Raw genomic sequence first — 14,330 nt, 5'->3', positions numbered from 1 at the left:
AGGGGAGAGAGAGAGAGAGAGAGAAAGAGAGAGAGGGAGGGAGGGAGGGAGGGAGGGAGAGAGAGAGAGAAAGAGAGAGGAACAGAGACAGAGAGAGAGAGCAAGCTCTGGTTCCTCTTCCTCATCTTATAAAGACTTTGGTATTATTGGATTAGGGCTTCAATCTCAGGACCTCATTTAACCTAATTACCACCTGAAGGACTCAATCTACAACTAGAGTCATGTTGGAGGTTAAGGCTTCAAGCTGTGAAATTGGAGGGAGCAACAATTCAGTCCGTAACAATATACATTCCCTTTTATCCCCCGTCAGTTGTTTGTAAAGATTTGAAATGTTTTTTTTCTTTTCTTACTGCTTTTTATGTTATGTTTTTGTGGCTGTTTGAGTGTATAAGCTACAGCCACCTAGGTATAGCCATTGACCTATAAAAAGTATTATGTACAAAATGTTTTTCACAGTAGACAACAAGCTTACATAACTTTAATTGGTTTGTATATTTTTTTCTAATTATAAAAATATAGTTTAAAGGGTTTTTTTGCTGATTTCATGACTAATAACTTTTCAATGTGAAAATATGAACAGAATTTAACTTTGCATTTAACTAAGCCATTGCTATGGTAATAATATCAGAAAATATAATCAACAGCACTTTTAAAGTCATTTCAGCATTTCTCATTAAATGGGATAGTACGATGTATTTCTAAGTCTATTCAGTTATTAATAGATCAACTGCAGTTTTTCCTCTGATGTGAGACAAATGGCAAAGAGGAATCACAGAGCTTTAACAGTATTTCTAGTATGACACAAGATTAAAATATCAATATAACTTTTAACACTGTATTTTCACATTAAGTGAAATGTTAAAGCTTCCATTCTTGGATAATCTCCTGCCGGTAATTGTGCCAGATTGCATTCTGATAATTTTCTACCGTGACAAATAAATACTATCAGTTAAAGTTGTTTCAAATTTCAAACAGAACTATGTGAGTGTGGTTGTTTACCGGATGTCACAGGATGTTACAAAGTCTATCTCTTATAACTCTGTCTTATTGATATTATGATGCTTATAATTTAAGTCAATATATTATGGTTTCTGGCAGCTGGGCCTGGCTTGTGTATCTGTTTTTTGTTTTTTTTTTTATTCTTTCTGACTAGGCCTTTCTGATGGCAATACAAAAGAAGCATTTGTAATTTGGCCGGGCGCGGTGACTCAAGCCTGTAATCCCAGCACTTTGGGAGGCCGAGACGAGCGGATCACAAGGTCAGGAGATCGAGACCATCCTGGCTAATACGGTGAAACCCTGTCTCTACTAAAGAATGCAAAAAACTAGCCGGGCGACGAGGTGGGCGCCTGTAGTCCCAGCTACTTGGGAGGCGGAGGCAGGAGAATGGTGTAAACCCGGGAGGCGGAGCTTGCAGTGAGCTGAGATCCGGCCACTGCACTCCAGCCTGGGCGACCGAGCGAGACTCCGTCTCAAAAAAAAAAAAACAAAAAAAACAAAAGAAGCATTTGTAATTTTATCATATATTTTATTAATATACTAATCACATTCTATAAACTGTGTAGAATTATAAAAATAAAACTTATTTAATTTTATACTATATTTTATACCACATGCAATCAATACTTTGATAATAACAGGATGAAAACACAATTAAGTCAAATACTATTCTAAAAGTCTTAAAGCTGGAATGGACTTTAGATGTCATTTATTGAAATATTTTATCCCATGCACAATAATGAACCTCCATAGTATGACATGATGGAATAAATAAAGAACTAAAAATCCAGTGACCTGAGTTTTAAATTCTTCTCCATAACAGATTAAAAGTAAGAATTTGGGCAAAACTGTTAATCTCATTGAACCTCAGTAACCTCATTTATTATTAGCATTACCTAGTTTTCTGAATCTTATTCTGTGGGCATGATCTCTCTCTGTTCATCCAATCAGTGATGTACTGTTGAAACAGGGCACTGATGCAAGAGCGGTCTGTCTTTCCTTCACAGTTCCATTCCCTTTACTAAGGATCTCCTTTTTCCCTCCTCACCAAGGGCCTCTAGTTATCAACACACCTTGGGGTCTGCTTGGGAGGATATTTTGAGGTCTAAGAGTTATTTGGTACTGAGTCATTTTTAATGTTATATTTTGTGAGAATAGACTTTAGACTAACAATATAGAATGTGTATGCGTATGTGTGCATACTCAAGTTCATGTGATCTTAATATCCTCTTATCAATTGGTCATTAATGGGAAAGTGATGTAGATTGTTAACTACAAGGATTTTATATGTATCAGCTAAGACAATTTTTCAGAAATAAAATTAAATGACATTCTCAGTGTTTTAATTTTTGGAAACTCTGAGGCACAGGATATTTATAATAACAATTATTTGAACATAAATAATTTTATGCTCTAATTTGGTCAATGATCACACTGTTTACTAAAGACAGGACCCCAATCCCTTTTAGCCTACAGGATTTCTGCTAAGAAATCTGCCATTAACCTGATGGATTTTTCTTCGCAGGTTACCTGACACTTTTGCCTCACAGCTCTTGTTTCCTTCATCTTGACTTTAGGGAACGTGATGACTATGTGCCTAGGCAATAATCTTTTTGTGATGAAATTCCCAGGTGTTCTTTGAGCTTTTTGTGTTTGGATGTCTAGATCTATAGCAAAGCCAGGGAAGTTTTCTGGATTATTCCCTCAAATATGCTTTCTACACTTTTAGATTTCTCTTTTTCCTTAGGAACACCAATTATTCTTAGGTTTGGTTGCTTAACATAATCCCAAACTTCTTGGAGCTTTGTTTATTTTTTTTTAGTTCTTTTTTCTTTGTCTTTGTTGCATTGGGTTTATTTGAAAGTCTTGTCTTCGAGCTCTGAGTTTCTTTCTTTCACTTGTTTGATTCTGTTGCTGAGACTTTCCAGTGCATTTTGCAATTCTCTAAGTGTGTCTTTCATTTCCATAAGTTGTGATTGTTTTTTATTTATGCTATACATTTCACTGAGGATTTTTTCATTCATATCATGTTTCTTCTTTTTAAATTTATTTAAGTTGGACTTCATCTTTCTCTGGTGCCTCCTTGACTGCTTTCACAGTTGATCTTCTGAATTGTTTTTCTGGCAATTCAGGGATTTTGTCTTGGTTTTAATCCACTGTTGGCGAGTTAGTGTGATCTTTTGGGGGTGATAAGGACCCTTGTTTTGTCATATTACCAGAATTATTTTTCTGGTTCCTTCTAATTTGGATAGACTATGTTAGGGAAATCTGAGACTCAAGGGCTGCAGTTCAGATTGTTTTGTCCCACAGGGTGCTCCCTTGATGTAGTGCTCTTCCCTTTCTCCTAGCGATGGAGCTTCCTGAGAGGTGAACTACAGTGGCTGCTGTTTCTCTTCTGAATCTAGACACCCAGCAGAGCTACTGGACTCCTGGCTGATATTGGGGAGTGTCTTCTAAGAGTCCTGTGATGTGATTTGTCTTCAAGTCTCTTCTGAGCCATGGATATCAGCACCTGCTCTGGTGGAGGCAGTAGGGGAGTGAAGTGGACTCTGTGAAGGTCCTTGGATGTATTTTTGTTAAGTGTGCTGGTTTTGTGTTGGTTGACCTCCAGCCAGGAGGTGGCGATTTCAAGAGCACATCAGTTGCAGTAGTATAGGGAGGGTCAGGCAGTGGGGAGGGCCATAGAGCTCCCGAGAGATTATGTTCTTTAGCTTCAGCTACCAGGGCAGGTAAAGAAAACCATCAGGTAGGGGCGGAGTTAGGCTTATCTGAGCTCAGACTCTCCTTGAGGAGGGCTTGTTGAGGCTGCTGTGGGAGAAAAGCTCCCACGCCAATGGAGCTATGTTCCCAGGGGAATTAGGGCTGCCTCTGCTGTGTCACACAGGTAACCAGGGAAAGGAGATAAAGCTGGCAGTCATAGGCCTTATCCAGCTCCCATTCAGCCCATCGTCCAAAAGGTCAGTCTCACTTCCACTGTGACCCCCCACAAAAGCACCAAGTTCATTTCCAGGTAGCCGGTGAGCAGCACTGAGAACTTGTTCCCAGCTACATGCCTCCCAGCTGAGAAAATAAGCCGACTCACAGTTCCTCAGTTGTCCCACGGAGCCTGCAGTGGCAATCCACCACCTTCAAAGGGTTTGTGTGTTCTCAGTTTTCCGGTATGTTCCTGCAGTTGTTGTTGGTGCAAAAGTTCACAATGTGGGTGTCTACACACTGCTCTGTTCGTCTGAGTCAGAGCTGAAAGTTAGTCCTGCCTCCTCTCTGCCATTTTCCCATATTAACATTTATGGAAGCAGTCTTCTATAGTCCTTTTTAGCCAATTCAGGTAAAACACAGTTGTTATCTATCTGAAAGAAAATTGTTTTCTTATAATTGACTGTTATGATAACTAAGTTTATTTCTCTTAAATAAACTACATTGCAATTAAATTCATGATTCTATAATGAGATTAATATAAGACTAAATGTATTTCTTAATTAATGAGTTAAGAAAATTGTCTAGATTTTCTCTCTTTTTTTGGTGGTAAGAGCACCTGAAATCTATTATCTTAGCAAATTTTCAGTATACAGTACATATTAACTATACTTACTTATCATGCTGTACAATAGATACCTAGATTTAATCATACTACATAGCTACAATTAACAGAAGTGATGATTATACAATCTATTTAGGGAAGAACATTTAGTCAATCTATTTAATGCTTTTATATATATATATATACACACACACACACAGACACATATACATGGACTATATATATATTCACACACATACATATATGTGTTTTAGATTTATATATAAAATCATAAGTGTATGTGTGTGTATATGTACATCTAAGACTAGATTTATGGGAATAGAGCATATTTAAGATTAATGGAAATAATGCACAAATAATATGAGTTAACATATACTCCATACCCAGTTTCCCTTATGCTTAACAACTTACTAGAGTGTGATACATTTATCAGAACAAATCAGTCATTATTGATACACTGTTATCATTAACTTAAATCTACACTTTGAGATTGACTTAGTTTTTATGTAATTCATTTTACCTGTTCCTGGATCTCAACTAGGTTACTGTGTGACATTTAGTCATCACGTGTAGTTAAGCTTCCCTAGGCTGTGACAATTTCTCAGACATTCATTACTTTTGATGATCTTCACAATTTTGAGGAATACTGGTCAGGTACTTTGTCAAATTCCTCTCAGTTGAATTTTTTCTGATGTTTTTCTGATGATTAGAATGGAGTTGTGTATTTTGGGGAGGAACACCACAGAGATAAATTGCCATTCCTGCTTCTTCATTTCAAGGGTACATGCTATCAACTGTCAATGTTACCATCGTTGGTGTGAACCATGATCACCTACCTGGCTAAGGTAGCGTTTATCAGGTTTAATACTCTAAGGCTGCTTTTTTTTACCTCTCTTCACACTGTACTCTGTTTAAGAAGTAACTATGTGAGGTATGCATGTAAGGAATAAGGAGTTATGCTTCATCTTTCCTGATGGGGAGTATTTCTACAGGGTATCTGATCTTCCGCACAGGGATTGGCCTATTTGCCCCATTTATTTATTTATTCAACAATGTATTTATATCAGTATGGATTTATGAGTATTTATTTTATAATTTGAGTTATTATTTAATACTACTTTATTATTTTATGTCTCAAATTGTTCTAGCTTTGGCTTCTGGGGGCTCTTTCAGTTGTTTATATATCCCTTCGACTCTGCACATGTGTGCGTGAACATATTACTTCTTTACTTTCTGGAACTACAGAATGTCACAAACTCATATTGCAAATTCCTTTCCCTGAAATTAGCCCTTTCTTCAGAAAGACACAAGAGTCATATTCGAATTGGAATTAGAAACCAATATCTGGGCAATTTCAGTGCCCGGATACTGGTTTCTAATTCCAATTCGAATATGACTGGGATGTTTTTATTTCAGGTATCTCAGCTATCTGAGCAAGGAAATAGATGTGGTTATACACAGAGCTATACATATTTCTGTATGTATCTATCTGCAACTGCATTAAGCAATTCATTAGTTCATACTGGTCTCCCCAGCTCTACTGCAGTATCATACTGATAATCCTAGCATTCCTCCCTTGTATATAACACCCCACTCCAACAGTGAGAAACATACGTTTCTCTGTCATTGACTTATTTGCTAAATTTTCCAAAACAAATCAACAAAATACATGTCTAGTAGCATCAGAATTCTTAAGCTGTCCTGTGTAGAGAACTACTTTAAAACTATAGAACAGTGCATATGTACAGTTTATTTTTCCTTCAGTTTTACAGTCTCTCCTCATTTCCAGATTTACTCAGGATAGCACCTTTTCTGCTTAATTCCGTCACTGAGTTATTTGTATGTGGTAATACAGTTAGATTGTTTTGTCAGAGTCTGCATTCCTATCATTGAGCGTTCAGACTTCTTTGTACATTTCGGGTACAAGTTCTTTATCCAATATGTGGTTTGCAAATATTTTCTCTCAGTGAATTATCTGACTTTACTTTCTCTTAACAGTATCTTTAGCCGTGTTCCACAAATTTGGATATATTGCATTTTTATTTTCATTTAGTTCATATTAATTTTTTAATTTCTCTTGAGACTTTTTCTTTGTTCTATGTGTTATTTAGAAGCATAAAGTTTAATTTTCAAATATTTGAGAATATTTCTGATATTGTCATTATACATTATAAGGAAGCTTTATTATAAAACCATTGAACTAAAATCTGTGTTTACAGCTGAGGCCAAGGTGATTATTCCAAGATCCTTTCTACCACATGATTTTAGCCAAGGTATATACATTCTCTCATCATTCATTTCTATCTTTGAAATATAACTGAATGGTACAATCTTAAGACCTTTTCACAAATTATTAACAAGTATATTTTTACACTTTTTTCTTAACAATTGGTTCCCACTCTGCCTCCAAATCTAATATTCATGGTACGCCAAATTACTGTGTCTGGCCTTTGCTTACTTTCTGTATCTCCCAACGAAGCTATATCGCTGAACAAATATAACATAAGCCTCTTTGGCAAAAATGTTGTCGTTTTTATTTTCTATTGTTTATAAGAACATCTCAGAGGTTGCTTCAGGGAGAAAGGTAGATCTGTGAACTGTATTAGCTAACCATTCCTATTCAGCATAACAGACCATTTAATTGTACAGGATATACTACAGAAGATTTTATTTTTAAATGATTTTTACCACTAAATGTGAAATAGTAAAAGCAAAAGGAAAGGAAAAGAGGATTTAAAAAATGTAAATTCAAAAATTTAAAAAGGAAAGAGAAGAGAAAAGAAAAGAAATAAAGGAAAAGTTTACATTACACTTTGCCTTCCTGCTTCAAAATTTCATGGTCCTATCATAATTTTTAAGTGCTACACTTAAATTTTAAGTTTTAAGTTTTTAAATTTTAAGTTTTAAGTTTTGAAATGCAACAAAAAAGAGCAAGATAGCTTAAAATTAAAATTGTTTTCATTAAATGTTGGCAAGATTTTTTCACATTTTAAAATTCCATTTTCTAATTTATTTTAAAAAGATAAATTTTTTAGAGGATTATACTATGATAAAAAATACTGAACCAAACTGATGAACTAGCTAGACAATAAATATTCAATCCTTTAATATAGTGTAAAGAATAGTGGACCTATATCAAAATGTCTGGCTTAGATTCATGGCATTCCCACTTAACTATAGTCTACTTTTGAATCACGCATTCAACTTTCTTAGCCCAGTTCATTATTTACCAAATTTGAATGACCGTACAAAATTTATGTCATTTTATTTTGAATCCTTACCAAATAACCCTTAAAACAATGTGTGTCAGCATACTTTATTCACTGTGATGTGCTATATAAATGCAATGTATTATTTAAACAAAGCCATCATCTCAGCAATGTACATGAAATTATTATGCCCTAATATATTTTTATTCATAAGCCTACTTTACTTTAAACATAAATTATAGCTCACACGTAATAGTTTAGACATGAATTTTGTGGTCATTCCAAATATTCATTTTATACAAATAAACTTTTTCATGATGACATTTCTTATCAAATATGCACATACTTAAATTAGTTTTATATTTTAATTTAGTAGCAATTGCCAAATCACTTGAAAAATTGGGAACTCTAGCCACTAACTATGCACACAAATCTTTATTGTCCTTCAACATTCCTGTTGCCTGTGCACCTAAGTGAATTCTTTCATTAATTTATTTAATATGATTTCTGGCAAGTTAATTTTAGATCCTTAGTAATATAATTAATAAGTTGTTTGCTGACTACTTTAAATTATTTTAATCTTTGTTGATTTGAATTATAAATTTATCAGGTGAATTGTAAATTATGGTATAACTAAACTTTTGTTTTCTTTAGTAGGTCTGAACAGATAAAACAGAGTTAAACTTGATGCAACCATTCTGAGAGAGATAATTATTTTTTAAAATAGTAAAAGACAACATCCAATTCAATTACTTTTTACAATTTCATACTTTATCTTATCCAATTTTGAAGCTCTCAGGGTCTTTATAAAGTTGGTATAATAATTTCTTTTTGTGGTGACTCTTTAAAACAATATCTATAGAGAATCTAATACAGTAACTACATAATATATTTTAAGAGAGAATGAATACCTCAGATATTTAGACAATTAAATTAATCAATCTAGAGAAATGTATTTTTTAATAAAACTCTTCCAGAAGACATTGATTCTAATTTTCTAATTTTCAATATTTAATATAGAAATATGTATGCTATTCTTTGGTAAAATTATGGCAGCAAGATTTTTGGAATTGTTCAAAAGTTTGGTAAGAATGCAGTAATGTATGAATGACTTAAAAATAATTAGCTTTTTCATTAGAAACTACAAAATATGGACTTATAAACATATATTCTGTGAATTAATGTTACATTTATCATATAGAGATTTTGCACTTTCCACATTTTCAGTACATACTCAAAAGCATATGAAACACACATTTTTACATTACAATGTAAATGATAATATAAAGCATAAAAATAAAAGCATATTTATATATTCAAGTATTTGAGAAAATATATTAAAATATTCTCCTATTCAGAGGATATTAGATAGTACATTATCTTTAGTCAAACCTGTGTCAAATACAAGAGAGTTATCAGTCACCTTGATAGAGGTGTAGAAAGCCACTTGCAAAGTAAAATGATTTCTGTATTTCTTTTTCTGGAAGCTGCAAGTACACCGTGTTGTTAGTATATAAATGAGCAGTGTGGTCAATAGTACTGTTTATTCCATATGCATCCTCTACTCTTTGTCACAGCTGTATCTTCCCTGTGGATAGAGTATACTTCTCTGACTTATAAACATTGGGTTTGTACAGGGAGTTCTTTGTTTGTTAGAATGTAGGCATAAGTGACAGCACTGTTTCTGAGCACAAGTCTTAAGAGGCTTAGAGAGTTCCACAATCCTCTTTATCCCCTGCCATTCATTATGAAAAGACCATATCATAAGGATCCATTGACTGTTTAGCATGGGTCAACAAATGAGACAGGTAAAATCTTGAACACAAACTGTGGTCTGCAGTCTGAAGACAAAGTGAGTTGACCCCACAGGCACCTTAAATCCTCATATAACCCAGACTAGTAAGCAAGAAAGCAATAAGCTTACTGAAATCTCCTGACCTGAGGATTGCTAATGACGTAACATCATCACTGGAAAATCTCATATAAATATTATTTTGTAAGTTGAGAACATGACAAGAGAGATGACTCTTGGGGAATCTGGCTGTTTTAGTGAACTCATAGGTCAGCACTGTAATAGAAGAGAATCACCATTCATTATGGCAGTAGTTCTCAATGTGACTGCTTATTAAAATTAACCAATAAACTAGGGTGATTTAAAATAAATCTATGTTTCACAACCATCCTCACAAGTTTTGAGTTAAATGGTGTGAATGGGATTCAGGTATTGCTGTTGTTACTGCTGGTGGTGGTAGTAACTCAGATGCCTTTACTAGTCATGCAGGACTGGGAATTCCTGGCCTATGATGTGTGCCCTCAGATCTACAGAACTATAAATTCATTTTTATTAATGGATGCTGAATTTATTGGTAATGATTTTTATCAGCCAAATTCATGATAAATATATATAGACCAAAATTAATTTATTAATTTTCAATATAAAAATTGTATACCAATTGGATTAGCTTACTGCCTTTATGAGCTTTATGGCCAATCATTTTAATTCTTCTCTCACTGGCCCAGTTGTCACCTACCTGCTTGTCCCAACTCCAGGTAAGTGTAATTTTTTATTTATCCATTTATGCAAGTTAAACAATAATCTTCTAATTGAATGTACTATTAATGCAAAATTATTTTGAATGGCTCTTTTTAGTTTCATTGTGAATACGTTAAAGGCCTAAGTGTAATTTATTTTAACTATTTTTCAACTTTTGATGAGAAGGAAAAATAGGACCTCAGGACTTTTTGATGCCAGGTGTCTGCTGAATCATTGAAAACTATTGTGGTAAGCATCTAGAGCCATAAGAATTTTGAGCATCAGAATTCTAGAAAATAAATGTTCCAAAAATAATGAGAATCTTAGAATTTTCCCTTGACTATTACATTCGTAATGAGGCTTACCCTACCCATTTTAGCTAAAATTGTAAAACTTTTCCTCCTTTTCTCCCTTTCCTTGCCTTATTTTTGTAATTAACACATACTTTTCCTCTTCTAACAAACATAATCAAAAACATTAAATATACCTTCCCTTTTGGTTTTCTTTTACACCTAAGAAATATAATGGCTTTACACAGCAACAATCACTTCTTATTTCTTATGATACTAAGTGTGGACAAGAAAGTCATTCTTCTCTATGTAGTCTTGGCTGGAGCTACAATCATGTAGAGGCTCAACTAGCTAAAACATTAAGGTAATTCCTTTGCAAAACTGGCAATTGTTGACAGCCAGTTGGGAGCTCAGCTGAAGCTTTCCAGTGGAGTATCTCCATAGTCTTCTACCTTGACTTCTCCTTTTGGATGAGGTTTTGCCCCAGTTGCTGATATCTTATTGACCCAGTATCAGAAATTACACAAAGTCATTTTCTCTGCATTATTTTAATTGAAGCAAGCCACAGGATGATACGGTTTGGCTGTGTCCCCACCTACATCTCATCTTGAATTGTAGCTCCCAGAATCCCCACGTGTCATGGGAGTGACCTTGTGGGAGATAAATGAATTATGGGGGCAGGCCTTTCCTATGTAGTTCTCATGAAAATGAGTCAATCTCATGAGATCTAATGGTTTTATAAAGGGCAGTTCCCCTGCACACACTCTTGCCTACCACCCTGTAAGAGATTCCTTTGCTCTTCCTTCGTCTTCCACCGCAATAGTGAGGTCTCCCCAGACATGTGGCAAATGTGAGTCCATTAAACCTCTTTCCTTTATAAATTACTCAGTCTAAGGTATGTCTTTAATAGCTGTGTAAGTACAAACTAATACACAGGGCCTACTCAGATTCAAAAGACAGAGAATAATATTCATCTCTTTATAAGAGTAGTGGCAGAGAATTTCCAGGAATATTTAATCCATTGCATTTACTGATTATATTTCAGTTTTACTAGAATGTAAGCTTTAAGAAAAAATAATCTTGTCTGTTTCATTCACTGTTGCCTTGGAAGAAGGAATAAGAGATGCTTAATGAACACGTTTTTGAATTGATTTTTAACATATACAACTAATCTGAGGATTAGTATTGAATTTACTGTCTAATTTTCGGAGTTATCATAATGATTCACTCTCACATTTAAGTCCCAAGTAAGGTTACAATTCATATAATATAATCTATGGATAAGAAAATCCATGTGTGGTAGGCAGACTTTGAGAAATTACAGACAGCCACAATCTAAACTGAAGTTTTGTCTTTGTATTATCAATTAAAATAGTATGCAAAAACAAGTTAATTGGATAAACAAGACTGGAGGAACCCTGGTTAATTTGATCAAGAAACTAAACAGTTTATGAAACAATAAAAAGTTCTGGAGTCATTGAGAGCATTATTAATATGCAAATGTGAAATAAAACTAATGGTAGATTTTCTTAAGCTAGTACATAAAATCTCAGAAAAGAGTTTTAAAACTTGCATTTTTGAAGATTTAAATAAACCAAAAATGATTATTATTTTTCATTTTTATAAATTGTTATATATTTCCCTGTGATATGTATACAAGCAATAAATATATGATTCTTTGGTTTATGGAGTTATGAAAGTCATTTTCTATAATTGTGAAATGCCTAACTTTTGAGATATGTGTTGGTAAATAGCCCAGAATTTAAATAAAGGTTTAGCATTCATCATCTTAAGAAATAGGACCTTTGATTTACAAATATACTCATAAAGCAAAGCTGCAAAAGTCATGGTTGAGTAATTTAAAAAGGTGTTTGTTCTCTCTTTATTGAATACCGTATGCCATATAGACAAAATTCCCATGATTGCATATTTCAATTTTCATGAGAATATAAACAAGGAGAGATAATTACATGCAATTGATCATTATATGTAACGTTATTACCTCTTGCCACAAACAATACTGTGTAAAAAGAGGCAAACTTCTTCCAAAAAATGAGTAGATATATACAATTCGTATATAAAGGCAAAAATGGCATTTCCACATTTTTTTAATAAGATAACTGTACTACTACACTGTGAAGCAGTATAGTGTTATATTTTTTATTTAACTTTTAAGTTTGGGGGTACATGTTTAGGTTTGTTACATAGGTAAACATGTGTCATGGGGAATCTTGTGCAGCTTAATTCCTTACCCAGGTATTAAGCTTGGTACTCATTAGCTATTTCTCCTATCTTTTCCCTCGTTCCACCCTCCACCCTTCAATAGGCCCCAGTGAGTGTGTTGTTCCCCTCTATGTGTCCGTGTGTTCTTATCATGTAGCTCCCACTTACAAGGAGGAACGTGTGGTATCTGGCTGTCTGTTACTGCATTAGTTTGCTGAGGATAATAGCCTACAGGTCCATCCATGTCCCTTCAAAGAACTTAATCTCATTTTTATTTTATGGCTGCAAAGGAAGGCTTATATACTGTTGGTGGAAGTGTAAATCAGTTAAACCATTGTGGAAAACAGTGTGGTGATTCCTCAAAGACCTCAAGACAGAAATACTATTTGACCTATCAATGTCATTACTGGGTATATACCAAAGGAATATAAATCATTCTATTATAAAGATACATGCATGCGTATGTTCACTGCAGCACTATTCACAACAGCAAAGATATGGAATCAACCTAAATGCCCATTATAGTAAACTGTGTATTAGTTCCTTCTAATGCTGCTATGAATAAATACAACTGGAGACTTTATAAAGTAAGGAAGTTTAATTGATTCACTGTTTTACAGGACTGGGGAGGTCTCAGAAAACTTACAATCACATCAGAAGGAGAAGCAAAAATGTCCATCTTCACGTGGTGGCAGAAAGGAGCAGAATGAGAGCCGAGCAAAGGGGGAAGCCCCTTAAAAATACTATCAGATCTCCTGACAACTTACTCACTATCTTGAGAATAGCATGGGAGAACCACACCCATGAGTCAATTACCTCCCACCAGGTCCCTCCCACCACACATGGGAATTATGGGAACTACAATTCAATATGAGATTTGGGTAAGGCACAGCCAAATCATATACTGTATAAAGAAAATGTGGTACATATACACGACGGAACACTATGCAGCCATAAAAAGGGACGTTTCCAATTTTTAATGCTTCATGCTTACATATATGCAAATATTACTTAACAAATGTCCAACATGTTGTGTCTAAGGAAACTGCAAAGAATAGCAATAGGTAATTGTACTAGGTTGTTTTCACAGTGCTATAAAGAACTACCTGAGACTGGTTAACTCATGAAGATAAGAGGTTTAATTTATTTACAGTTCTGCAAGGATGGGAGGCCTCAGGAAACTTACAATCATGGCAGAAAGTGAAGGAGAATCAAGACATGCCTCACATGGTGACAGGAGAGAGAGATTGAGGAATGTAGTGCCAAACATTTAAACCATCAGCTCTCATGAGAACTCACTCACTAATATGAGAAGAGAATGAGGGAAATCAACCCCTGTGATCCAATCACCTCCCACCAGGTCCCTCCCCTGATCTGTGCAGATTAAAATTCCACATGAAATTTCATTGGGGACACAGAGCTAAACCATATCAGTAATTGTTTAGAAAAAATATTAACATTTGCTTTATTTTGCTTTTTGTCTTGGTGCATTGGAGTATGTGTATATATGTGTGTGTGTGCATATATATACATATGTA

This window comes from Trachypithecus francoisi, unplaced genomic scaffold (genome assembly GCF_009764315.1).
Source record: "Trachypithecus francoisi isolate TF-2019V2 unplaced genomic scaffold, Tfra_2.0 Lachesis_group1, whole genome shotgun sequence".
NCBI classification, from domain to species: Eukaryota; Metazoa; Chordata; class Mammalia; order Primates; family Cercopithecidae; genus Trachypithecus; species Trachypithecus francoisi.
The sequence above is the reverse complement of the archived record's forward strand: the minus strand, read 5'-3'. Positions refer to the sequence as shown.